The sequence below is a fragment of the Equus caballus genome, chromosome 2, assembly GCF_041296265.1.
Source record: "Equus caballus isolate H_3958 breed thoroughbred chromosome 2, TB-T2T, whole genome shotgun sequence".
Classification (NCBI taxonomy): domain Eukaryota; kingdom Metazoa; phylum Chordata; class Mammalia; order Perissodactyla; family Equidae; genus Equus; species Equus caballus.
In genome coordinates this window covers 20,304,590-20,329,820 of record NC_091685.1, presented here as the reverse complement: position 1 = coordinate 20,329,820, position 25,231 = coordinate 20,304,590, and the positions used below count along the sequence as shown (strand labels likewise).

The 25,231-nt window shown below is 48.1% G+C and overlaps 1 non-coding gene across 1 annotated transcript; it reads left to right on the top strand.

Moving 5' to 3' along the window:
* The first annotated feature begins 632 nt into the window (after positions 1 to 632).
* Positions 633 to 737, top strand: LOC111772637 (U6 spliceosomal RNA). The gene has a single exon (XR_002806641.1). It is a non-coding gene; the product is annotated as a U6 spliceosomal RNA (small nuclear RNA).
* Positions 738 to 25,231: the final 24,494 nt, after the last annotated feature.

Below are 25,231 nucleotides of genomic sequence, written 5' to 3'. Positions count from 1 at the left end.
TGGGACTTCTGTCCACAAAATAAAAAACTGAAGCATGAAGCAAGATCTACATAATGGCTTCCATCTTTTAATGTTTTCCATATCTCAATCTAGAAGGCACGTTAGGAACTTGTATATCTCAGAGTGGGGAGATATCCATCTGAAGTTTAGCATGTCTTCAATTTCACTTCAGTATTCTTCCAATTTCTGAGTTAAAATAAAATTCATTTTAACTTTTTATTTTATCATAGTATGTGCCATATAATCCCATTCCTATAAAATTATTTCTATCAATCCATCTTTCTGTCTCTAAATGTGAAGAGAGAGATGGTTGGAATAGTGTTGAAAATATTAACACTACTTACTTCTGGATGGTAGGATTTGGGACGATTTGTTGCCCTTTTTAAAAAATGTTTCTATGGTGCTTCAACTTTTAAATGAGGGTGTATTCTTTTTATGAAATGATAAAGGTATTATTTTAAAATAAAAGTAAATCCACACAGAAACATTTTTAATAATAATTAACACATTTTTTCGCAACTTGAAAAAAGAGAGGTATTGAAAAGGAACTGTATAGTGAAAAAATGCAAGCAAACAAGCACATTTAAAAAGTGTCTAAAGCCCGCATCAAGGTCAGTTTAAAATCACCTTGGGTGCTTGCTTTGGCAGCGCATACACTAACATTGGAACAATACAGAGCAGACAAACATAGCACCTGTGCAAGGATGACATGCAATTTTGTGGTGTTCCATGTTTGTCGTGCAGTTGCTATGGAAAACGGTGTGGTAGTTCCTCAGAAAATTAAAAATAGAATTACCGTATAATTTAGCAATTTCACCTCTGGGCATATACCCAAAAGAATTAAAAGAAGGGTCTCAAAGAGATATTTTCACATCCATGTTCATAGCAGCATTATTTGTAATAAACAAAAGATGGAAGCAATCCAAGTGTCCATCAACGGATGAATGGATAAACAAAATGTGGTGTGTATATAAGCAATGGACTATTATGCAGTCTTAAAAAGGAAGGAAATCCTGTCACATGCTGCCGCATGGATGGAACTTGAGGATATTATGCTAAGTGAAATAAGCCAGTTATGAAGGATGAATAATGCATGATTCCACTCACATGAGGTACGTTGAATAGTCAAATTCATAGACACAAAAAGTAGAATGGTGGCCACTAGAGGCTGGAGGGGGAGAGATGGGGCGTTGCTGCTTCATTGGGTACAGATCTTCAGTTATAAAAGGTAAAAAAGTTCTGGAGATGGAGGGCAGTGATGGCTGCACAACAACATGAAGGTACTCAAGGCCATGAACTGTACACTTAGAAATGGATAAAATGGTAAATTTGCGTTACGTATTTTACCACAATTTTTTTAAAATCACCTTATAAGGAAAAGCCCACGTCAGAGGCGAGAGGGAGAGAAGGTGAAGGACCGAACTATAGATATGGCCGAAAGTTTGGGGTTAAAAGAAGGAGCTAAGCTAGAAAAAAATGCCCTTATAGCCTGAACCATAAAATAACGCACTTCAGTGTGTTCCAAAAGGCATTATGAACAGCCAGACAGGAGACCAGAGTTAAGTGGGCTCTTTACCTCACAGTTGTGCGACTGAACAGATGTTGATGTTTAGGGCATTTTATTGGCCTTTGTTCACAATGTTTACAACGATGATGCCTGTGAGATGTTAAATGCAAATTTCTTGATGGTGAAATAACTGGCTAAGAAACTTTCAACAAGATCATTTGAGTTCCTGAGCAAACCGTTGTGTTGGCTGGAGAAAGGGAACAGATGGAGCTGAAATTCTGACAGGCACAAGTGCAGGAGAGGCAGCAGTGGGCTCAGCAGCATCCTGAGTGAGCCAGAACGCTCGCCTCGCTCACCTTAAGGCTGCACCTCCAAGGGTCTGCGTCTTGGTTCCCTCAGTGCTCCCAGTGGGGAGGGAAATGGGTGAATTCTGTACTAAGAGGTGGTTTGAACACTCATCCTGTGGAAAGTGCCTTGGAAAGCTTCTTCTACCTCACTAAAATACGCCCGTTTAGAAGGAGAGCTGCTGGCCGGGGTTTCTGAGACATCAAACCCTGGTGTGAAAGCATCGATGGGCTGAAGGAACTTGTTGTTCACCTTAATGATGAAGTGACTCACAAAACCAGCTTATTTAGCAAGTTTCCTTCTTCAAGGTTGAACACACTCAATCAAAACCGGTAAGGCCAAACGGCGGAGGTGCACTATTAATAACCACACCAAGGGCTGGTATTAATTATGGAGATGCCCAGAACTTCAGGCGAACTGGCTCTCTAATATGCTGACAGAGACTTAGGGCAAGATAAGCGAAGAGCCCCAACATCTGCAGAAAAGCTTGACCTGTTTTTTTTTTCTTTCTTCAGTCATCGTCTTAGTAAGTGAGACTGGACTTCTGCTTCCAGAAGAATAGTATAGGCATACTCCCTATTCTCCTACTAGTTACAGCTACAATACTGGACATCATATCCAAAATAAATACAAGACTCTGAAAGGTGGAGAGAAGACGAGAGACTGGCTGGGGACTTTAGGACCCAAGGAACGACTCAAGAGAGGCCCTGGATTTTCTTCTTGCCTCATATATTCCATTGGGTGTTGGAGAAGCTGGCAACCTAGAAACGTCAATGCGTGGGAGACATAAGGAAAGCCTGGAGAAAAGTCCACTGTCTCTAGACAAAGGACCAAGAAAGGGGCAGCTTAGCAAGACAGAAAACTTCTAGAGAATAACTGCTCTACTCCAACCAAACATCAAAGGAAAACTTCGGCCCCACCCCCACCCACCAGCATAGGCTGAGTGGCGAGCATAGACTTCCATCCTCGTCAGGCTGTATGAGGTGCTCAGCCCTCTCCCATCCCGCTCAGGGTGGTGTCAAAAAAGGCCAAGTGGAGAAATGGGACCCCCACCTCCACTAAGTAGTAATGGGGCTTCTCTTTGCTGTGTCATCAGAGATAATGGGGGGAGCCCGGACTTCTACCCTCACCCAGCAAGATCAAGGTTCTCCCCCGCTTCCCGCTGAGGTGGTGTCAGAGGAGGCCTAGCGAAGAGTCAGGACTTTCAGCACCACCCAGAGTTAAGGAGGCCACTCCACCACCACCCCCATCACGTTAGTGGAGGCCATTTGGGGAGCAGACATGAGGCACTTCTGCTTCTTCCAGGCTGGGTGGCATCAGCAGAGGCCTAGTGAGGAGCCTGAATGCCCATCCCCACACAGTCATAACAAGGAGTCCTTCCCCCACCATGGTGTCAACGGAGGTTAAATAGAGAACCTGGACTTCCATCCACACCTGACAGTGACAATACAGCACTCTGCTTCCCCTCCCCTACAGATGACGCCTGCTGAAACAGATGATTGAAATAAGATCCAGAGTCTCATAATAATAAACCCAAAATGTCCAGGTTTCAATCAAAAAAATCGCTCAACACCAAGAACCAGGAAAATCTCAACTTGAATAATAAAGATAATCAACAGATGCCAACACTGACATGACACAGATGTTAGGATTATCTGACAAGGATTTTATGGCCATCATAAAAATGCTTCAACAAGGAATTACAAACACTTTTGAAACAAATTTTGTAAAAAAAAAATAATAATAATAATCTCAGGAAAGAAATAGAACATGTAAGGAAGAACCAAATAGAAATTTTAAAACTGAAAAATACACTAGCCTATATATATATATATATGTTTTCTTTTTGGTGAAGAGGAATAGCCCTGAGCTAACATCCATTGCCAAACTTTCTCTTTTTTTTTTTTTTTTTTTTTTCTTGCTTGAGGGAGATTAGCCCTGAGCTAACATCTGTGCCAATGTTCCTCCACTCTATACGTGGGTCACCACCACAGCATGGCTGACAAGTGGTGCTGGTCTGTGCCCAGGATCCAAACCCATGAACCCAGAGCCACTGAAATGGAATATAACAGACTTAACCCCTATGCCACAGGGCTCGCCCCTCAAAATTTTAAAGTTCAATGGATTGGCTCAATGGTGGAATGAGGAAGATGGAAGAAAGAGCCAGCGAACTTGCAGAACAATAGAAATTATCAGACCTAAACCACAGAGAGAAAATAGACTGAAAAAAATGAACGGGGACTGTGGAATTTTAATGAAAGATCCAACTTTCCTTTCATCAGATCCCAAGAAGGTAAGGAAAAAGCTGGCAGGCTGAAAAAATATTCAAAGAAATAATCGCTGAAATTTTCCTGAGTTTGGCAAAAGACAAAACTATGAATTTAAGAAACTGCAATTCCAAAGAAATCCACACCAAGACACATTACAGTCAAATTTCTGTAAACCAAAGACAAAAAGCAAGCTTGAAAGCAGAGACAAACAATACCTTACTTATAGGGGAAGGGCAATTTGAATGACAGCGGTTTCTCCTCAGAAACCATGGATGCCAGAAGGAAGTGGCACAACATTTTTTTTCAAGTGCTGAAAGCAAAGAGCTGGCAAACCAGAAACCTATATCTAGCAAAAATATCCTTCAGAAATGAAAAGGAAATCAAGATACTAATAAGTGAAAGAAAACTAAGAGAATTTGTATCCAACAGATATATCCCAAAAGAATGGCTAAAGGAACTTCAACTTGAAGATGGAACAATGAGGGAATACAGAGAGGAAAAGGTAAGATAAGGAATCTTGGACCATCGGGAAAGAAGAAGGAACAACAGAGAGAGTAAAAATACGGGCAAAAAGACTTTCTTTCTCCTGACTTTTCTAAATTATGTTTGATAGTGAAGCAAAACTTGTCATACTGTCTGATGTGGGTCTCCGTGTACGTAGGGGAAGAATTTAAGACGATTATATTATAAATGGGAGAGAGTGGAGGATCCAAAGGAGGTAAGGTTTCTTACACATCACTCAAACTGACAAATGTTGACACCAGTAGATTGTGACAATTTATGAATATATAATGGAATACCTAAAGCAACCACTTGTAAAAACTCCTATACAAAGAGATACACTCAAAATAGCATAGATTAGGGGCCGGCCCAGTGGTGCAGTGGTTAATTGTGCATGTTCCGCTTTAGCAGCCCAAGGTTTGACGGTTCGGATCCCAGGTGTGGACATGGTACCACTTGGCAAACCATGCTGTGGTAGGCGTTCCACATATAAAGTAAAGGAAGATGGGCACAGATGTTAGCTCAGGGCCAGTCTTCCTCAGCAAAAAGAGGAGGATAAGCAGCAGATGTTAGCTCAGGGCTAATCTTCCTCAAAAAAAAAAATGGCATAGATAATTCTAAATAAATTCTTAAAAAATGTTCACATAATCCACAGGATGGCAGGAGAAAGAAAACAAGGAAATAAAAAACAAGAGAAAGCCAACAGAAAGCAAAAAATAAATAAATAAAATGGCAGACTTAAGGCCGGCCCCATGGCTGAGTGGTTAGGTTCAGCAGCCCAGGGTTTCGCGGGTTTGGATCCTGGGTGCAGACCTAGCACCATTCATCAAGCCATGTTGAGGTGGCGTCCCACGTAGCAGAACTAGAAGGACTTACAACTAGAATATACAACTATGTATGGGGGCGCTTTACGGAGAAGGAAAAGAAGAATCAAAAGAAGATTGGCAACAGATGTTAGCTCAGGGCCAAGCTTTAAAAAAAATGGCAGACTTAAGTCGTAACATATTAGTAATTGTATTAACTATAAACTATATAAACATACCAAGTCAAAGATGGAGATTGACAGAGTGGATTTACAAAATGACCCAACTATATGATGTCTACAAGAAATTCATTTCAAAAATAATAATATAAGCAGATTGAAATGGAAAGGATGAAAAAAGATATATCATGTAAACATTAATCTAAAGTAAGTAGGAACGGCTCTATTAATATCAGATAAAGTACACTCAGAGAAAAGAAAATTACCAGAGACAGAGACAGACGTTACATAGTGATAAAGGATCCATCCACCAAGAAGATACAGTCACCCTAAATGTGAATGCACTAAACAAAAGAGTTACAAAGTATGTGAAGCCATATATAAAAGGAATTGTGTAACATGATCAAGTGGAATTTATCCAGAGATGCAAGCTTGGTTCAATATTCGAAAATCAATCGATGTAATTCACCATATTAAAAGCTAAAGAAATGAAGACAATAGTCTTTTCAACAAATGATGTTGGAGCAATCGGCTAGCCGCAGGCAGAAAAAATGAACCTTGACCTAAACTGAACATCTTATGTAAAAATTAACTCAAATGTATCATAGACAAATTAAAACATGAAACTTTAAAAACTTTTCAGAGAAAACCTTCTGGACTTAGGGCCCAGGGAAGTGTTCTTAGACATGACACCAAAAACATGATTCATAAAAGAAAAACATCAATAAGTTGGACTTTGAGATTATAAAATTTTTTGTGGAATCATGCTAAGAAGATAGAAAGATAAGCTGAAGACTGAGAGAAAATACTTGCAAACCACAAATCTGATAAAGAACTAGTATCCAGAATATACAAAGAACTCTCAAAACTCAACAATGTATCACCTTACAATCATTAGGATGGCCACTACCCAAAAAACCAGAAAACAACAAGTGTTAGTGAGGAAGTGGAGAAATGGGAAACTCGTGCACTGTTGGTGGCAATGTCAAATGGTACAGCCTCTATGGAAAGCAATATAGTGGTCCCACAAAAAATTTAAAATAGAATTACCATATGATCCAACAATTCTACTTCTGGGTATATATCCAAAAGAATTGAAATAAGGGTTTCAAAGAGATGTTTGTACCTCTGTTCATAGCAGCATTATCACAATAGTCAAGAGGTGGAAGGAATCCAAGTGCCCATTGATAGATGGGTGGTATACAAAATATGGTATATACATACAGTGGAAAATTATCCAGCCATAAAAAAGAAGGAAATTCTGATATATCTTACACCGTGAAGGAATCTTGAGGACATTATGCTAAGTGAAATAAGTCAGTCACACAAAGACAAATACTATATGAGGTATCTAGAGTAGTCAAATTAATATAGACAGAAAGTAGAATGGTAGTTATCAAGGGCCGAGAGGAGGGGGAAAGGGGAGTGGTTACTTAATAGGTATAGAGTTTCAATCTGGCGAGATGAAAACATTCTGGACATTGGTTGTACAACAGTGGGAATATACTTAACACTATTGAACTGTGCACTTAAAAATAGTTAAGATGGTAAAATTTACGTGTATTTTACCACAATTTTGAAGAACTCAACAGTATAAAAAACCCAGCAATCTAATTAGAAAATAAGCAAAAGAGGAGACATTTCACTAAAGAGAATATAAGGTGATAAGTAAGAATATGAGCTTCAACATCACTAGCCACTGGGGAATGCAAATTAAAATCACGACGGGGCACCACTACACACCAGGAGAACAGCTCAAACAAAAAATAGTGGCAATACCAAATGCTGGCAAAAAGGCAGAGAAATGAGATTTCTCGTGCGTTGCTGGTGGGAATGCAAAATAGCACAACAATATGGAAAATAGTTTGGAAGTTTCTTTAAAAACTTAACATACACCTATACAACCCAGCATTCGTACTTCTGGGTATTTATCTCAGGGAAATGAAACATGTACGCAAAGCACAAAACCAGGTACACAATTGTTCATAGGCAAAAACTGGAGACAACCAAAATGTTCTACAATTAGTAAATGGTTAAACAAACTGTGGTACATCCATACCATGAAATACTACACAGCACTAAAAACGAGTCAAGTATTGATACATGCAACAACTTGGATGGGTGTCAAGGACATTATCTAAGAGAAAAACGCCAATCTCAAAAGTCTCGTACTGGATGATTCCATTTATATAATAGTCTTGAAATGACCAAATTACAAAGACAGAGAATGGATCAGTGGTTGCCAGTGGGTAGAGACAGTCAAAAGCAGGGCATGGCTATAAAGGGGCAGCACAAAGGAGATCTTTGTAGTGATGGAACAGTTCTGTCTCTTGACTGTGGCGGCAGTTACACAAATTTTTGCACATGTGATAAAAATGACATAGAACTATATACACACTTTCCACCAATGTCAATATCCTGGTTTTGATATTGCGCTGTAGTTACATTAGATATAACCAATGGAGGAAGCTGGGTCTCCACCATCCTGGGTCCACTAGACGTCTCTCCACCATCTTTGCAACTTCCGGTGAATCTATAACTATTCAAAGTAAAAAGGGTTTAAAAAAAAGAGGAAATGAGACTGATAACAGATCTGAGACCTTTTCAGACTGCTGTAAGAATCTAGTCAATTGGCCTCTGTGCAAGATACACCTGTTTCTATGTATGGTAACCTGGAAATCTTGCCCGTGCCACCTCTTTGGCAAAATTCTAGGCATCTTTCCTCAGTGTTTATGCTGGCATGGCTCATAAAGCAATAAAAAACATAAACTGTTGCCATTTGTGTCCCTGTATCTAGGCAAGCGTGAGTGCACATTGTGAGACGGAGGCAGAGAAAATAAATTGTCTGGATGCTTAAATTGATGGGCAATGTCGATTCAATATCCATGATATCTATCAGTGACAACGTCGCACATGCCACTAATAGGATTGTGGTCCACTGCCATTATTCCTAATTGAAGGAAATGCTAAGTCTTTGCTCCAGGTTATTTAAAATAAAGATACAATTTTTTTGCCAACCAAATTCAGAGGGTCCCTGAGTTCTTACCCCAGATTAGGAACGCCTGCTCTGAGAACTCTTTAAGCTGCATTCCCACCAGTTTTGATTTCTTCCTATTTTCATTTGTGTTCAGTTCAAACTCTGTTTCTATTTCCATTGTGATTTCCTCTTTGACCCGAGGGTTACTCAGAAGAGTATTGCTTTGCATCTCCTTCAAACCCACAGCATATCCCTTGCAAATGTGTTTTAGAGGTGAAGTTCTACAGAGCTTGGAGATAATGGGAGCTCCCCTGGCAAAGCCGCCTGGAAAGCGAGCTGGAAGCTTGTCGGAGCCATTGCTGCTGCAGCCAGGATGAAACGTTTAATGTGCAGATTTTATTGCTTTAAAATGTATCATTTTTTTAAAAGAGCAGCCACACAGGCTCAAGTTTCAAAGGCGCCGTGGCCGCCTGGCAGGAAACCTGGGGCTTGGGTACAGGCTGTCAGGCCAGGAGAGGGTGCCCACAGCCAGTCGGTCCTTCGCACTGTGACCCGGCTGGTCTTTGTCCTTCTGCCTTCCCTCAAGGTGAGCGGAGCCCCTGGGGGCTACTAGGAACAAGGCTAGAATCTTCTAGCCGAGCAGGATCTGTGGCAAGTCCTAGTTGAGCTGCCCCACATCAGCTATAATCAAAGAGACACCTGGGGGAGGTGGAGGAAGGAAAGGGAATCAGAGAGAAGACTGATGCGCATGCTGAAATAGACGGCAAGCATTTGGGCTCTAACTGCAGACACACCAGGCTGGGAGGGGTTTGTCCCCAGTTTGGAGACTCAGGGTGCACTAGTCCAGCTTCAGCTGGGAGAGGCAAGATAGATGACGATTGGGAATTAAAGAGAAAGATTCAGTGGGGCTTATCTCCATCGCTTACCTCACTGTGTGACCATGAGCACATACGTCAACTTCCCGGCCCTCGGTTTCCCCGTGTGTACAGAGCGGAGGTTGAAACAGAGCTCTCTGCACACCTTCCTTTTCTACAACGTCCGTGATGGAAACTGCTGAGTGAGTGGCGGTCCCCTCTGAGCCTCGGTTTGCTCGTCGGTGCGTGCTGGATGATGATGCCTGTCCATGCCCAGGATCGTCATGACGACCAGATGACAGTGGGCATGGGAACGTGTGACACTGGGCATCACAGTCATGTGAACTGTCCTCCGAGCCACCCCCGGCTGAGATGTACGAACAAGCTCACAGTAAGAGGACAAGTTGGCATTTCTCTGGCTCTGCCCTCCACCTACACTAGGAGAACTCTACCCCCACGGCCACCCCACCCACCTGAAGTCCTCCCACACACCTCCAGGACCTCCCAGGAGTATTTCCTGTACGCTCAGGCCACTGTGTGGCCTCTGCCACTTTATGACTCATTGAAGTGAAGCCCCCTGCATTTCAACCCCACACACGACAGAGGTGCCATCTACCTGCTTCTAGGGCATTGATGCTACCCTGTGCGCGTCCACTGGGTCTGGGAGGTGGCACGTTTCACTCTGGGTGTGAAGAAGCAGAGGAAGGTGATGTGCAGAGAGGTGAGAAAGAAGCAGAAATGAACAATGGGGGGGAGGGGGAGCGCCTGGTTCTCAGCCCTTTGGGGCCCAGCAGCGTTCCTTTACCTTGGCTTCCCGGAGACACCTCGTGTCTTTACAACACAGGTCCTTTTCTGTTTAAGCCAGCTTGAGTGGGCTTCCGTTGCTTGCAGCCTAAAAAAGCAGAGAAATTGAGGGTTTCTCTCTTTTAATGCAGCCTCCTTGCCCCAGAACTCAAGCCACACCAGGGAACATGCTGGGGGCCTCTCTAGGAGAAAACGCCACCCCCCACTGCCCAGAGCTCAGATCTCACCTCCCACGTAGTCCATTGCCTTGAACTGATTTTTACCGTCTTCTCTTAATGTGGGTTTTCCCAGGAGCTTCTTGGGCTTTTGTGTAAGTAGATCCCTGATCCTCTTTCTTTCCTTTTTTCTAACCGTAGTCCTCCAATGAGTCTGAATCCCAGGGTGGGGACCACAGCTTAGGCACTAACCGGGGCCCAGCTACCATGCTCCCAGCGTTAAGTGTGTTCTCTGAGTGGCCTCGCCCGTTAGGATTCCAGACACCATGCCGCGTGCCTCTCCTCCTTGATGAAATTACCCACTTGAAGGATGCCTGTCTGCCCAGTGGCGTGCTGGTGGAATTCCAACAGGCCCGCAGCCCTGCTCTGGGGGACTGCCAGGCGAGAGACCCCAGGCAAGACTGAGCTGAGGCTCCTCCCACCCAGGACGGATGAGAAAAACAAGAGGGTGGACAGGAAGGGGAGGGAGGGAGCAGTGCCTCTTGCGTTCTCCAGGACCTTGTCTGCCCCCAGGCCCCTCACACCCCGCCCCCAGGTCAGCAGCCCTTTCCTGTGTGGGTTATCGAGGTGGGGGAAGGATCTGTTACCAAAGCATTTCAATCCTCTATTGCAGCTAACAGATCACCCCAAAACTTAGAGATGCAGGATCACAGCCGTTTCATGGAGGGTTGATTCTGAGGGTTGCCTGGGCTCAGCTGGGCTGTTCTTCTGCTCACGCAACTTCACGTGGGGACTTGGATGGGCTGGAACATGCCAGATGGCTCACCCACACGTCTCGCGTTTGATGGCGGTGGTTGGAAGGCTGGGTTCTTCTCCCTTCCCATGGAGTCTCGGTCTTCTCCTCCACATGGTCTTTCCATGTGGCCTCTCCAGCACGGTCGCCAGCTCAGGACTCCAAAAAGCACAAAAGAAGAGCCGTCAAGAGCTTCCTGAGGTATAGCTGGGACGCGGCACAGCCCGGCTCCTCAGCACTCTCTTTGCTGATCGAGTCCCAGGCCAGCCCAGGCTCCACATGGAGGGGACTGCACGAGGCTGGGAATAGAGGCTGGGCTTGTTAGGGACCCTCTCTGGAGACGAGCTGCCCCCTAAGAAGAAAGAAACCCATGATTCCACCTTGGTTGACAGGCCATCTGAAGAGACAGTACCTGCACAAGTACTCAGATGTGGAGGCCGTGCCCTCACACAGACACCTGCTCCCTCGGGACACACAGTTGCTGAGATGCTCACCTTCACACACAGAAGACCATTCGCACACACTCACCCTCACCTCCACGCTGACACGCCCATGAACTCACACTCACACACACACTCACCTTCACCCTGATACAGCCATGCACTCACACACACACCAGCATCCTATATTCCATGCATCCTTATCCAGCCTCGCACTTGTGGGCCTGCAATCAAGACAACCATGACGCCATATATAAACAGATTTGCAGGTGGAGCAGCGAATGCAATTTGTAGCAGACTTAGGGTTCAGAGATCAGCTAGGTCAAATGGCTAACAAGATAAACTCCAGATGGGATAGGCCTAGAGCGACCATTTAGTTTATCTGCAAAATGGGTCATATTTAAGAGTAAAAAGGACGCCAACTAAAAATGGAATGTTGGGACGTGGCCACCCTAGCTGAGTATAAAGCTCTGAATACGGGTTCAGAAGATCAATGTCACAAGCACAGGGAGGCGAGTGTAAGAGCACCCACATCTGCAATATCCACTCAGGTGCACGTTCTGATCAGGCTCCTCAATTTTTATTTAAAAATGTCCCATCTACTCTGCCAACTGTCAGGACATAGGAGAATATCTGAGAGAATCGGCACAGAGGACCTTACCAGAGAACACAACCTCGGACTCTCTGCTGCCCCCTTGTTATCAAAAACTTTGCTAAGACAAGTGATATTCACAGCAGGCTGCCTGAAAGACAAATTATCCATCCATTCTTTTAGCTAGTCTAAATGCTACCCTTGGGTGGAATTCAGTGTGGTCCATTGGAAAGTTGGGTACATAATTTGCACTATCTGCTCCAGCCCGCCTCTCCAACTCACTCTCTCTTCTACCCCTGAATCACGTCTTAAATTGTACTTTGGTGGTAGGGCTTTGAAGTCTTTCCTTTAGCTTGCGTTGGGGCATTATAAGAAATAGCTGTATGAAATCTGCTACTACATTGAATGTGGGGGTATGGCCTGGAATTGATCCACCACAATGTCTTACTTATGAAGACCAATGGGAGAAATTTTCAGATTGCAGTATCAGAAAAAGCTGGAATTCTCCTAAGCAGCTGGTTTACTTAAAACTTACATGGGCACTGTAAAATATTTAACAGTTTGGATTGCCCTTTTTGCCTTGGCTGCTAGGAAACTCGGAACTGAATTTGCAGCCCACCTCTAGCAGCTGTACAGGACGACATGATATATATTTCTGGGAATTCATGGTATGCGTGTTACCTTCCCCCACCTGTCATGAACATTACAGTCAACATCCCAATATTCATTTCAGTCATATGATTAGTCTACGCAGTGATGAAAATTCCATTTCTCTTATCTGTGATTGGTTCAAGAGTGGGTAAGGGACCTAATTCCAGCCAATAAGAAGTAGTAATAGAAAGTCTCCCTGGAGGGATCTGGGAAAAGTTTCCACTCTCCTAAGAAGAGATGGTTTTTCTTCTTCCTTTGGGCATCATGATGTCTGGGTGTGGTCCCTAGACATGCCACCAGCCTGAGGATGAAGCACACACTCAAGAAAAGATGATAACAGAACAGAGGCAGAAGGAATGCGGGTCCCCGGGTCACCCTCTCTGGACTTCCTGTTTTGTAAGATAATAAACGGGCTCATTGTTTACACTCAGCCAAAACCAGCCCAACTGACACACATTGGCTTTATTGTTTACTCACCTCCTTTCCCCTTTGACCTTGGTCTCTCAGCTCATTTTCTATCCTTCTACATTGCAATTATTTCTGCAGGTCACTGCAAATGACCTGGATGTCCCACAGCTGTGAGTCAGGAATTCAGCACAACTGATGAAAGAGAGTGGCTGGCAGCTGCCCAAATGGAGCTAGAGTTTGTCACTCAATGAACAAACACTTATTGAGCACCCACTGTTTGCCAGGCCTGTTCACTGAGGTCATAGGAGTGAACAAACTAGACAAATTCTGTCGTCTAGGGCAGAGGGACAGATAGCAAGTGTATGACAAGAAACAAGATAATTTATATAGTGAAAGATGCAGCAAAGATGAAGGATGAAGGGAGGCAGAAGGATGGGGTAATGAGGGTACTTTAGACGGGGAGTCAGGAAGGACTGTCTGAGGAAGCTGTTTGAACTGAAACTTGAAAGGAAAGAAGGAGGCAGCTATGAGATGGTCTGGAGAGAGAACATTCTAGATGTTGGGATCAGCAAGTGAAAGGCCCTGAGATGGAAACTAGTTTGATAAGTTAGAACAGCACTTATCTAACATCACAGCAAAAACTATTGGTGGGCTGGGGCTGGCCCCGTGGCCGAGTGGTTAAGTTCGGGCACTCCGCTGCAGGCGGCCCAGTGTTTCATTGGTTCGAATCCTGGGCGCGGACATGGCACTGCTCGTCAAACCACGCTGAGGCAGCGTCCCACATGCCACAACTAGAAGGACCCACAACGAAGAATATACAACCATGTACGGGGGGGCTTTGGGGAGAAAAAGGAAATAAAATAAAATCTTTTAAAAAATTAAAAAAAAAAAAACTATTGGTGGGCTGCAAAGTTGATTTAATGGGTCAAGATGAGTATTCATCAAATGAAATAACATAGGAACAGAATAGAATAAAAACCCCAGAGTGCATTGCATTCAGCAAGGATTAATATATTGTTTTGTGACACTTTTGTTTCAGTTGTATATAGGGGCGGTTAACTGGGTTGAATATAAAATGAATTTCTTACTGTGAAGTGTGGTTTCCAAAAGAAAAAGAAACCCACTGTGAGAGAAGAACAGGAGGAAAAGCAGTGGCTGGAACACAGTGAGTAAGGAGAGAGTCGTAAAGCTGAGCGTGCTGGAGGAGAAAAAGATCCAGCCCGAAAGGAGAGGCCCGAGCGTCGGGAGGCGGGAGAGGCAAGAGTGGTCTCACGGAAGCAGAGAAGACAGGCTTTGCCGCAGCCAAGGCTCCTGGGAGGAGGAGGGAAGTGAGGGCCAGGATGACCATGGGGTCACGAAGGGGCTTGATGAAAGTGATTACCGTGGAGGGATGGAAGCCAGAGCCACACAGGAGAGAGTTAAAGAGAGGGCGGGGTGAAGGATTGGAGTCAGCAACTAGAGAATCTCTTTCAAGAAGTTTTGCCCCTCAAGAGAGCAAAATAAACGGGGTGGGAGCTGGAAGAAGCACAGTGCCACTAGAGGCAGTAACTGGCCCCCCACCCGGCTCGGTCCCGGTCAGCCCCCTCCAGATCATGCTTCTTTCAGTGCCAGGCCCTGCATCCCAGAGCGACAGGGAGAACTTGGGGGGAATCTTCATAACGCTTCTTTCCTCTGAATCGTGTCATCTCCTCAAGGACATGGGACAGATGAGTTTTATGATGAAAGGAAGAAAGAGAACGTTGAAAGAGTCACTTTGCTTTAGAGCCAGTCACACGACGTCTCTGAGAGCGGAGGCTTCTCAGTATTAATGGGACAAGGAGACCCATTTTTCAAGAAGAGACAACATGTAGAAAGGGCTTCATGGCGCGTGAAACATTGCCAGCCTCGCCTTTCTTCCTGACTGTGTCAGTGCGTTTGCTGGGGCCGTGGACCTAAGGGGCAAGATTGGAATTGACTCCTAGCGCCCCTGTGGACAGCAGAGCAGAACCCTGCCCGTTCTTCTTGAGTCATCCTCTCACCTTCCGGCGCTGTATCAGACGATGCTCTGCTGCTATTTCATAGGATTTCGTAGCCACTTTTTTTCAGAAGTGAGTGGCCAGGTCCTTCTTCCTAGTCTGCATTAGTCTGAAAGCTCTGCTGAAACTTGTCCACCATGGGTGACCCTGCTGATACTTGAAATACCGGTGACATAGCTTCCAACATCACAGCAACATGCAGCCACCACGGTATGACAACCAACAGACAGGTGGTGTGGCTCCATGGCCAGGAAAGGAACCCAGGCGATGAACCCAGGCCACAGTGGTGAGGGCACTGAATCTTAACCACTACACCACCAGGGCCGGCCTGAGGGGAAAGTATTTGGCACAAAAGACAACCCGGAGCCAAGAGGGAGACGGAGAAGGCAGCAAAACCAACCTGCCGACCCCCACAGCAGAAGAAGCCCTTGCTCCTTAACTAGACCAGGTGGGCAGCTCAAGGTCAGGGTCTTCTGGACATAAATCCACACCAACTGCAGAATAAAGCCTGGCTTTATTCTTTAAGCCTGGCATCCAAGCTCTTCCCCGCCTGGCCCACAGCCCGGCAGGATAGCACGGGGGCTGACACAGTTTTGAGTCATTAGATAGATCTTCCCAGCTTTGTAAATTCTCTGACCTCCAGAAGCCCCATCTGTACGAGACGGGACAATAGTCTCAAGGTGAGGATTAAAGGAGACAATTTGGGAAAGACATTTGGCACCGTGCCAGGTGCATAGTATCTGCTTATTAAATATGCTGTTGTCATGAGTGTTTTTGCCACTTCCCCGACAAGCATGCCCTTCATCCACCCTTTGCTCCTCCTAAACCCATCTTTTCACCTCCACCCAAGCCTGCTAGGGCTCCTGGGGAGGCCATGCCTTTGTTCCTGCACAGTCCTCTCTGGTGGGTTTGTCCCTCCTCCCACTTTCCTGCTTCACAAACTCCCACTCATCCTTTTACGCCCAGTTCCCATGTCACCTCCTCTGAGAAGTCTTCCATGACTCCTCAGACGAAACAATCTATCTCTATGATGCTCTCAAAATGCTCTGTCTATCCCTCCATGATAGGGCTTTTGACATTGTGATGTAAGTAGTTTCCTTGAGGGCAAGAACTGTATCTTATTTTTCTCTGTATCCCCACAGCCTTGCACAAAAGAAGATGCTTGTTGAATGAATCAATGAAAACGTGCATGAACATGGACAGATGGGCAGATGGATGGATGAACAAATGGATGGACGGGCAGGGAGCAATCTTCCAGTCCACATCAGCCCAGACCTCCACCTTATCCTCAAATGTTTCGGGCTGGTCCAAGACCCAGGAGCCACTTGAGTAATTACTCCAGTGAAAATAACACAGCACAGCTCACCTGGACTGGAGAAACTGTGGACTCAGAAACCTGGGAAGCAGAATTTTGAGCATCCCTCAGGCCAGAGAAAACCACTCAGGAAGAGCCAGGCTCCGCACCAACCTGCAAGGAGCCTCAATGGGAGAAAATGATTTAATTATCAGAGTGTCACCAAACAAATTGTACGTCTCATTTTGGGGTACTTAATGCTTATGGTAATTAACATTACGAAGATTTTTCTTCTCCCTTCTGTTTATATTTAGTTCAGCCATTCACAATAGAGCTAAAATTATTTCAACTAATTTTAGGCGCTCTCTCCACGGTGCCCCTGCGTTCCTTCCCCAGCGCTGCTACCCAAACGCAATCTTTAACTTCAGAGACAGCAAAATGCAGGACAAATTGGAATCAATGCTGCCTTTGTCTTCGCTAATAAGTGGCTGCCACGCAGAGGAGTGCAGAACTGCTAATTGGCTGATCTCAATAGGGAAGAGAGAATGGTGGCGAGAACGCTGGGGGATTAATTATAGGGCGTCCTTCTGTGAGCCCCAGCTTCCGCTGCTCCTGGCTTGCGATGCGACCAGGGTGGCCTCTCCACCCATCTTTAACAACAACTAGCTTTCCAGCTGCATTTCTCCTGCACTGGAGATTCAGACCGAGCACCCAGCCCAGGCAAAGGGCAAGGGAGAGAAAGGGGTGTAGGGAGCAGATGGTCACTCGCAGGGAGAGGACCAGAGCACAAGTGTTGGCAGGGGGTCGGGGTGGGGGGGGTGGGACGAAGAGACACTTACTGGGATGGGGAAGCTGTGTGCGCCTGCCCATGAGGGAGGCATCACTCTCCCCCTTCCACATGAGGAAACTGAGGCTGAGAAAATGAGGGACACGTGCAAAGTATGGCAGGTTAACTCCACAAAGGGGGTGACAGTGCTCCCACCGAAGCAGCCAGGCGGAGAGTGAGGCTCCTCTGAGCCTCGATTTGCTTTGCCTGATTTCAAAGCCCATGCTCTTTGCACTACTCTGGACATCCTTCCTCCACCATTAATCTGTGGCCTCTGAAACCTCACTGAGTTGTCTTTGGGGTGAAGGAATTGCCTCCTAAATGTCCCTGTTAACATGCAAACGCATCTGCATCTGCCGAGAGGCAGAGTGTCTTCGTCCTTAGCCCAGATTTGCTGTTTAAATGAGGCACCTGACACCCGGGCGAGCAGGTTCTTCAGGGAAGGAGACGCTCCAGTTGTGATAAGGAGAAGAAACTGCTGAGAGCCAGCGGGCCCAGATGGACCTCAGTGGGCATCTTGGGATGGGGCCGGAAGGCTCACAGGGGTGGCATCTGGAAGGAAAACACCGAAGGGGCTGCACCAAAGGCAGACAGGCCAAATCCAGGAGCCCAAAACCGAATTTGGTATTCTCATCCCAAAAACCACTCTCCCTTCAGGATTCCACAGCTCTGTCGCTCCACCCGGCAGCAGCAGTGGCTCCCTGACTCCTTCCTCTCCTGCCCAGTCTCTCTAGTCTACCTTGAAAGCAAGTCCACTCCTCTCCATTCTTTCAGTTCTCATCGTCTGATGCTTGGTTTGGCATTTGCTCCGTGTCAAAGGGAAGCTGTCCCGGACACGTGCTAAAAACGGCGGGACAGATTTTATTTGGGCTGCTGCAGTGGGGGGTGGAGACTTCAGTATGGGGCTGAGCCCAACTTCAGGTACAGAGGGGACAACTGGGGATTGACAGCCCACGGCAGGATGAGAGGCTCGGAGGGTGGGGAACTACAAAGAGGAACTTGGTTAGGTATCAAAGGTGGGGGGCTTCTTGCTAAAGTGGCCTGGCAGGATTCTTGCTAACACTGGGCTCGGCAGACCCAGGATGGCAGACCAAGGACAAAGCCAGCTGAGAAGAGGCCTCAAAGGAGCAAGTCTAAAGCCAGCCAGGGTCCTTGTCACCCATCTCTGAGCCCTCTGTCCCTAAGCTCGCCCCTCCAGCCTGCTCTCCATACACAGTCAGAATTGTCTTCCCAAACTCCGTCTGATCCACCACTTTCCTGCTTTAAAGGCTCCACTGACGTCCCATTGTCCTCAGGATAACACGAAACGCCTGGCATGATGGAGCGCAGAAGGCTGCTCGATCGTAAACAGGGAGTCCCAGAAAACCCGACCCTGAAGGAGGAGAACTCTGTGGTGTTCGTTCCCGATTCCGCAGGCCCTGAGCCTGGAAGGGTTAAGAGGCCAGAGCACAACCTTCAGCAGGAGGAGGTGTACCACCCTCTGCTACAACAACACCCTCCAGCGTCTCTGAAACTCCTCCCCGTGCCTCCTCTCCTGGTGATTGTGGCCTCCCTGAGTGGCAGGCCGGATTCCCTCAGCATCTCACAGGTGAGGAATCAGGATCAGGATGGTCAAGTGACCTGCCCAGGTCACACAGCCAAGAAGTGGGTTCGGCCAGCACGCACACCCAGTCTCTTGAGCAACCCGATGTCGTAACCACCACTTCCCCCCGACTGGAGGATAAGCTCCTGGAGGAGACGTCCTGTCTCTTTTGTCCCCACACTCAGCCGTGCCTGGTGCATAGGAACACTCAGTAGGAAAGGCAGTGAAGCCACTGCCCTTTGTGGAGAGCTGACTTCGTCCTGGTCCTGTGCTGTGTGTGCTGGGAGGTGACGCTTTTGACGCCATTAGTCATCCCATTTTACAGATGTGGCAGCTGAGGCCCCGGGCAGTCAAAGAACTCACTGAAAGCGGCAGAGTTCATCAAGTGGTAGAGCGAGATTCTAGCCGAGGGCTGATTGACCCCCATACCCCTGGTTTTAATCTGCGCTCTATCCTGCTTAACACCCGCCATGGGACTCAGCGACCGAACGAAGGAAGGACTTCCGTTCTTGGTCTATTTTCCGGCAGCTGCGCTTTCATCTGAACAACCACCTCCTCACTATCCTCCACGCCCTGACCTCTGGGCTCAGCTGAATGCAGACACTTTGCGAGCAAAAGAATAATTCCCAAATATTAATGCTTGTAGCTAATGTTCTCTGGTCAAGATAATTTCAGTGTTTTAAGATATTAATGTTCTTTTGACTGGTCTCCTTTCTGAGCACTTCTGAGTAAACACATCTATTCTGGGGCTGATTGATTCTCGCAATTGCTCTGTTATAACCTAAACTAGGACACTCTGAGTCACATATTCGAGAGGAGAAATGGCTTGGGGTGTGTATGAGTGAGTGTGTGTTAATATTTTTTTTTAAGTTTCCTTTTGTGCTCAACTCGAGAGAAATATTTGAAATTCAAATAATGAGGTATTCATCGCGAGTTTGCTTTCCTTGGACCCGGGGTAAAAATAAAATAAAATGCTAGACCTTTCTCTTCCTCCATTATACGGTGCTGACTTTCCTTTCTCATTATGTTTACCTCCAAAATTTGAATGAGAGTAAAATTGAAAGGAATTACCACAATTCTTCAGTACATTTGCAAATCAATTAAGAGGAGCCAAATTCTGCTCCTGCTTTTTGCAGGGAGCTGGTCTCCCTGGCTCGGGGAACGCGGCAGCCCACACCTGCCTGGCAGACAAAGAGCAGCTGTCACATCTAGAAGCAGGCTTGACATTTCAGCGTTCACCTCCGGTGGCCGATGCCACCCGGGGAACCAGCCCATTGCCGGGCAGCTCCACTTACCTGCTGGGAGCTAAGCCTCCCACAGGGTGTTAATGGTGCTGGAAAAGCACACACTGTCTTTGGAGTCACAAAGAGACCTGGCTGTGTGGTCCCCGTTCAGCCGCCTCCGGCTCTGTGACCTTGGGCAAATTACTTCACCTCTCTGAGCCTCATTTTCTTCAGCTGCAAAGAGGAAACCACACTGCCTCTCCCAAGGTTGTCCTGAGAATGTGTTCTAGAGGAATACCCCTCCCACCCACCCAGCACACACTGGGCCAGCAGGGTTTACCCTCCTTTGTCTGAGCTCAGAGAGAAGGCAGAAAGTGAGACCATATATTTATTAATCAAGCCCCTAACAGTGTTTTTGTCTTGTGCCCCCAGGTCCTGCAGGCGGGGAGGTTCCAGCAAGACCTGGAAGTTAAAATGCCACCTCCTCCAAGAAGCTCTGCCAGATTGCAACTATGTCATCTCCACTCTTCCTAATTCCCTCTGAATTATGGGAATTTTACTCTCTCCCTTGTATTGTGTACCAGATGCCCACATCTCCCCTCTCCACGGTGAAGGAGTCCCATGAATGCAGGGACAAAACGTGATGCCTGTTTGCAATTTTTATTTCCGCCAAACAGAATTTTATGGTTTCAGCGGACTTGCCTCCAGGCCTTTAGTCATGCTCCCCCCACCATTGGAAGCACCCCAGCTCCGCCATAAAATGGGTCAGCTCGTCTGCCTGGACCAGCTACAGGTTGGCCCCTGCAGATTCAGGTGTGGGGAAAATGTCCCCCTTTTTGTTTCCCTTCAGCACAATCTAAACTCTACCCTGTGATGAGGCTGAGGGTCAGCTCACCTCTGGCCAGCCCGGAGAAGCTGACGCCTCAGGCCCCGAGGGGCCCCTGGAGGAGACCTGAGCTGGGCACTGCTCTAGGACCCCCAAGGCTGCCTGGAGGAGGAGGCCCCAGGGTCATGGGGCTTGGACTCGGGGGCATGGACAGTGAGGTGGCTCCCAGGAAGAGACCAGAGCTCCCGCCATGGGCACGGAGGAGAGAATGGGGTGAGCACAACGGATGAAGGTCTGGAGTGGAGCAACAGAGCCCTGAGGACAGGGCAATGCTTTGGGCCCAAGCACGAGGGCAGGGCCTGGCCAACCGGGTCCAGTTCCAGCCCCGGGAGAGGCCGGCTGGGGAGGGAAGAGAGGATAGAGCAAGACGGACAGGGTGCTGCGGGCCCCTGGGCTGGCCCTCCCTTCTCTGCGCCTCAGCTTCCCATCTGCAAATTAGATGATTTTGAGCAGGTGGCCTACAGGGATCCTCGTAACTCTAACCTTCCGGGGTCCCAGAGGGTGGGCACAGCACAGACAAAAGTGTGGCTAGCAGGGCCAAGACGTTTCCCATCCCCCACCCAAGTAGCCAGATGATCTGGAAAGATCCTCAAACCCCCTTGCCCCCCACACTCCCAGGGGCTGGGAGGGAAACAGGGTCCAGCTTGATCCGCTTCCACCGAGCACGTGTGTGTCAGATACTGTGCCGAGGGCCTCTGCCAACATTCCTTGTGAAGGGAGGGGAGCAGCTAAGCTCTGATGGGCTCTGCCTGGCCCAGGAATGCCAGGCGTGGTCCTGCTTATCTTCACAGAGGCTCCAGCTGATGGGTACAGAAAACAGGTGAGGGATAGCACTGGCCCACCAGGTCATCTTTTCAGAGGGATATACCATCCTTCCTTCACCGGGGCCCAGGCAGCAACTCCCTACCAGCCTCCTGGCCCAGGGTGTCAGGAGTGTGGTCCCCAGGCCCCAGCAAAGGCGGGCCCAGCTCCACAAGCATGCCCCAGCCAGGTGAGCAGTGCTGTGCGAAGCAGCCTGCCAGCCCCAACAGATGGCAGAGCCGAGTGGCCATCCATCACAGCCGTAAGTGGCCCGCTCCCCTCCTAGTGCCCCAGACAAATGGCTCCACTCCTCCCTCCCTCCCCAGCCCCGCCATCTCCACCCCTGCCAGGCAGCCGGGCGGAGGGGTTTACTCAGCGAGTCCTGCGTGCAGAGTGCGGGGGCAGGCAGAGCTGAGCGGCACGAGGAGATGCATCCTTCATCACTGAGAGCCAGCAGCTTGCTCCGCACGGCGCTGCAGGGGGTTCCAACCCTCACGCGTGCTTGCTTGTGCACCGAGCACCGGCCCATCTGCCCTGCGGCTCCGTGAGCCTCATCCTTACAAAGAAGGACACACTCTTGCCTCTCCTCAAAGGCCCATCCGTCTCTCTCTGCCCTGGATTAAGCTCCAGGGAATAGGGGTGACCAGACAGCTCATATCCCTAGAGACTAGCAGAATCCCTAAGAGAAATAGAGAATGAATAAGTGTATGAATGAATGATTGGATGGAGTCTTTCATTATAGTATTAGCGGTCCACCAGCTTCTTATGAACCAAGAGAGTTGTATGGCTCCTTACAAAATGTGACCTCAGTTAGGCTGCACCAATAGAGATATTCTGACCAGAGCAATGGAGGAGAGAGTCCCTCTCTGTTTTCTGCTACTCAGAAAGAATGCCCAGAAGAGGGAGATGAGAATGGAGGTAAACTCTAAAAGATATGTGCCATGGAAGCATTCAAGAAAACCAAGGAGAGGAGCCTCGGTGCACACAAGAGTTGTCTATAAAGACGGGAAGGGATGTCAGAAGGACGCCCGGTGCATCCTCCCTCCAGGGCCTCTTCACGTCTCCACAATCTCCCCCAAGCTGAGATGTCCTGGCTGCCCCACCTCGTCCCAGCCGGTAGAGACATCGGACTTCCTGACGTGCCCCAGGGAAGAGCAGAAGCAGCAGGTGGAATCTGTGTGTCCAACCGGTGGCTTGGACCAGAGGGGTATCCTGATCCACTGGTGGGCAACCAGCACGGCCGGGTCAAGCAAGAGGATGGGCAAATTTCCCTAAACAAATAAGTCTAAATTCCGAATACAACTTCATATCCCAAACTTAGGTGTTTACCTCGAGGAGGAAGTGCTATATTTTGCAGGACAATACAGTTCATAATTTGTTCACACCTCTCAGAGCAGGTGACAGCTTGCTTACAAAATCTAATTCATCGCCATGCAGGCTCCGAGCCGCACTTTCATACACGCACCAATGACACATCACAATGAGGTTAGAGACACACGCTCCCTCCCTCGCCCCAAATAGGCATTTTCTGGATCCAGCCATCCAAGAAGAGAACGACACCAAGTAGACACCTCGAGCGAGGCCTCCTGAAAACTAGCAATAAGAGAGGCCTCCCTGTGTAATTTCCTCTTGGACCAAGCACCACCCCCCACCCCCTCCCCAACTTAATTGCAGGAAGAATTGTTATGCTAATTAGCATTATTCACAGAGTTAACAGAGCACAGGGTCTAAATTTAGATCCCCTGCCACAGAATTCACTGGAGCTGGCAAAGATGCTGGTGGGGAAGGGAGCACCCCGGGAGGGGGATGCTCCACGGGGCTGCAGGACCACGGAGAGGAGGTGAGCAGGGAGGCGAGCAGGCCCCTTGCCCCAGCTCCGGGCCTCGTTCAGTCTTCAACTTGCAACGGAAAGCCTGTGGCTTCTGGCAGGAAGGACTCTGAGGAGGCGAAATCCTCTGCCAAGGGAACATTGAGCAGAAAAGAAAGGAAACCCATACATGCTGAGTGCTGCTGTGGGCCAGGCCGGATACCCAGGTCACAGGTGGGGAGCCCAGCACGGTGGAGCAGCTCTGGCTCACGTCCAGGCCCGACTTTGACTTGTAAGCTGAGTGGCCTCAGGGAACTTACTTGGCCTGTCTGGGCCCCAGTGTCTTCATCTGTGATGGCGATCAAGATACCTACTTTGCAGGGCTGCTGTGAGGGTCACTGGGGTAATGATGCAAAGTGCCCAGAACAGGTCCTGGGTAATGGACACTACCTGTAGGCCGGGATGATGGCGACGAAGAAGAGGGAGAATCTGGAGGGGAACGACCACCAGGAGGAAGTCCTGTTTATGAATAAGGGACTAAAGCTCAGAGAGGTTGGGGAGCCTGCCCAGGGTCAGAAGGCATCTCGGAGCTGAGACTGGAACTCAGACCCCTCTGACCGGGGTGGTGGCATGGTTCACCCCCACTGTCCTGGATCCCTGGATCCGTGCTGGAGGGAACAGCAGCTCAGCCCAACCCTGGCCCACCCTGCCATGACCCCCCTCCTTGCCTCATGGGAGTAAAAGACCAAGATGTGTCCAACGTGGGCCAGGCAAGCCAGGCCGGGTGGGTCCTGCCTCCTACCTCACTATCAGCTAAGGGGTAGGCAGAGGGGGCCCAGCGACCGGTACCCATGGGCCCTCAGGTACAGGTGCCCCTCCCCGCTTGTCATAGGGAGGCAGCAGAGCCTGACGGTGAAGAGCGTGAATGCCAGCTCTGTGTGACCGCGGGCGACCTCTCTGGGCTTCACTTTCCTCATCTGTAAGGTGGGGATAACAGCAGCGTCCGCTTTACAGGGCTGCTGGGAGGATTCAGCGAGTTACTCTGTGTTAAGCGCATAGAACAGAGCCCGGCACGTATGAGGAGCCATATTACTATCAGTTGTCATGAGATTCTGGAAGTCTGGAGGCCAACCCTGTCCAGGACCCTCACCTCGAGATCCTACCGTGAGGTTCCCAAGCCAGTTGTTACCGTCAGCTCCTGATGGCTGGGTCTTTGATGAGATGTCTGAGACTGACGAATGTGGGACCCCCTTTCCTCTAAGAAGGGAAAGAGTGTCTGATCTGAAGTGGATGTCCCCGTCCCTGTGGGCCTCCAGACTCCAAGACACCCCGGGCCTCATGGGGCCTCCCACCTATTACCTGAATTCCCAAGGGATGCTCAGCACCAGGGCCTGCGTTTGTCATCTGAGAGCAAGGCTAAGGTTCAGCCTCACCCAAAACTCCCCTGGGGAACATCCGCCACCCTGCAGGCCTGTTCTGTCTGCGTGCGCGGGGTCCATGCGAAAGCCCCTGCAGTCA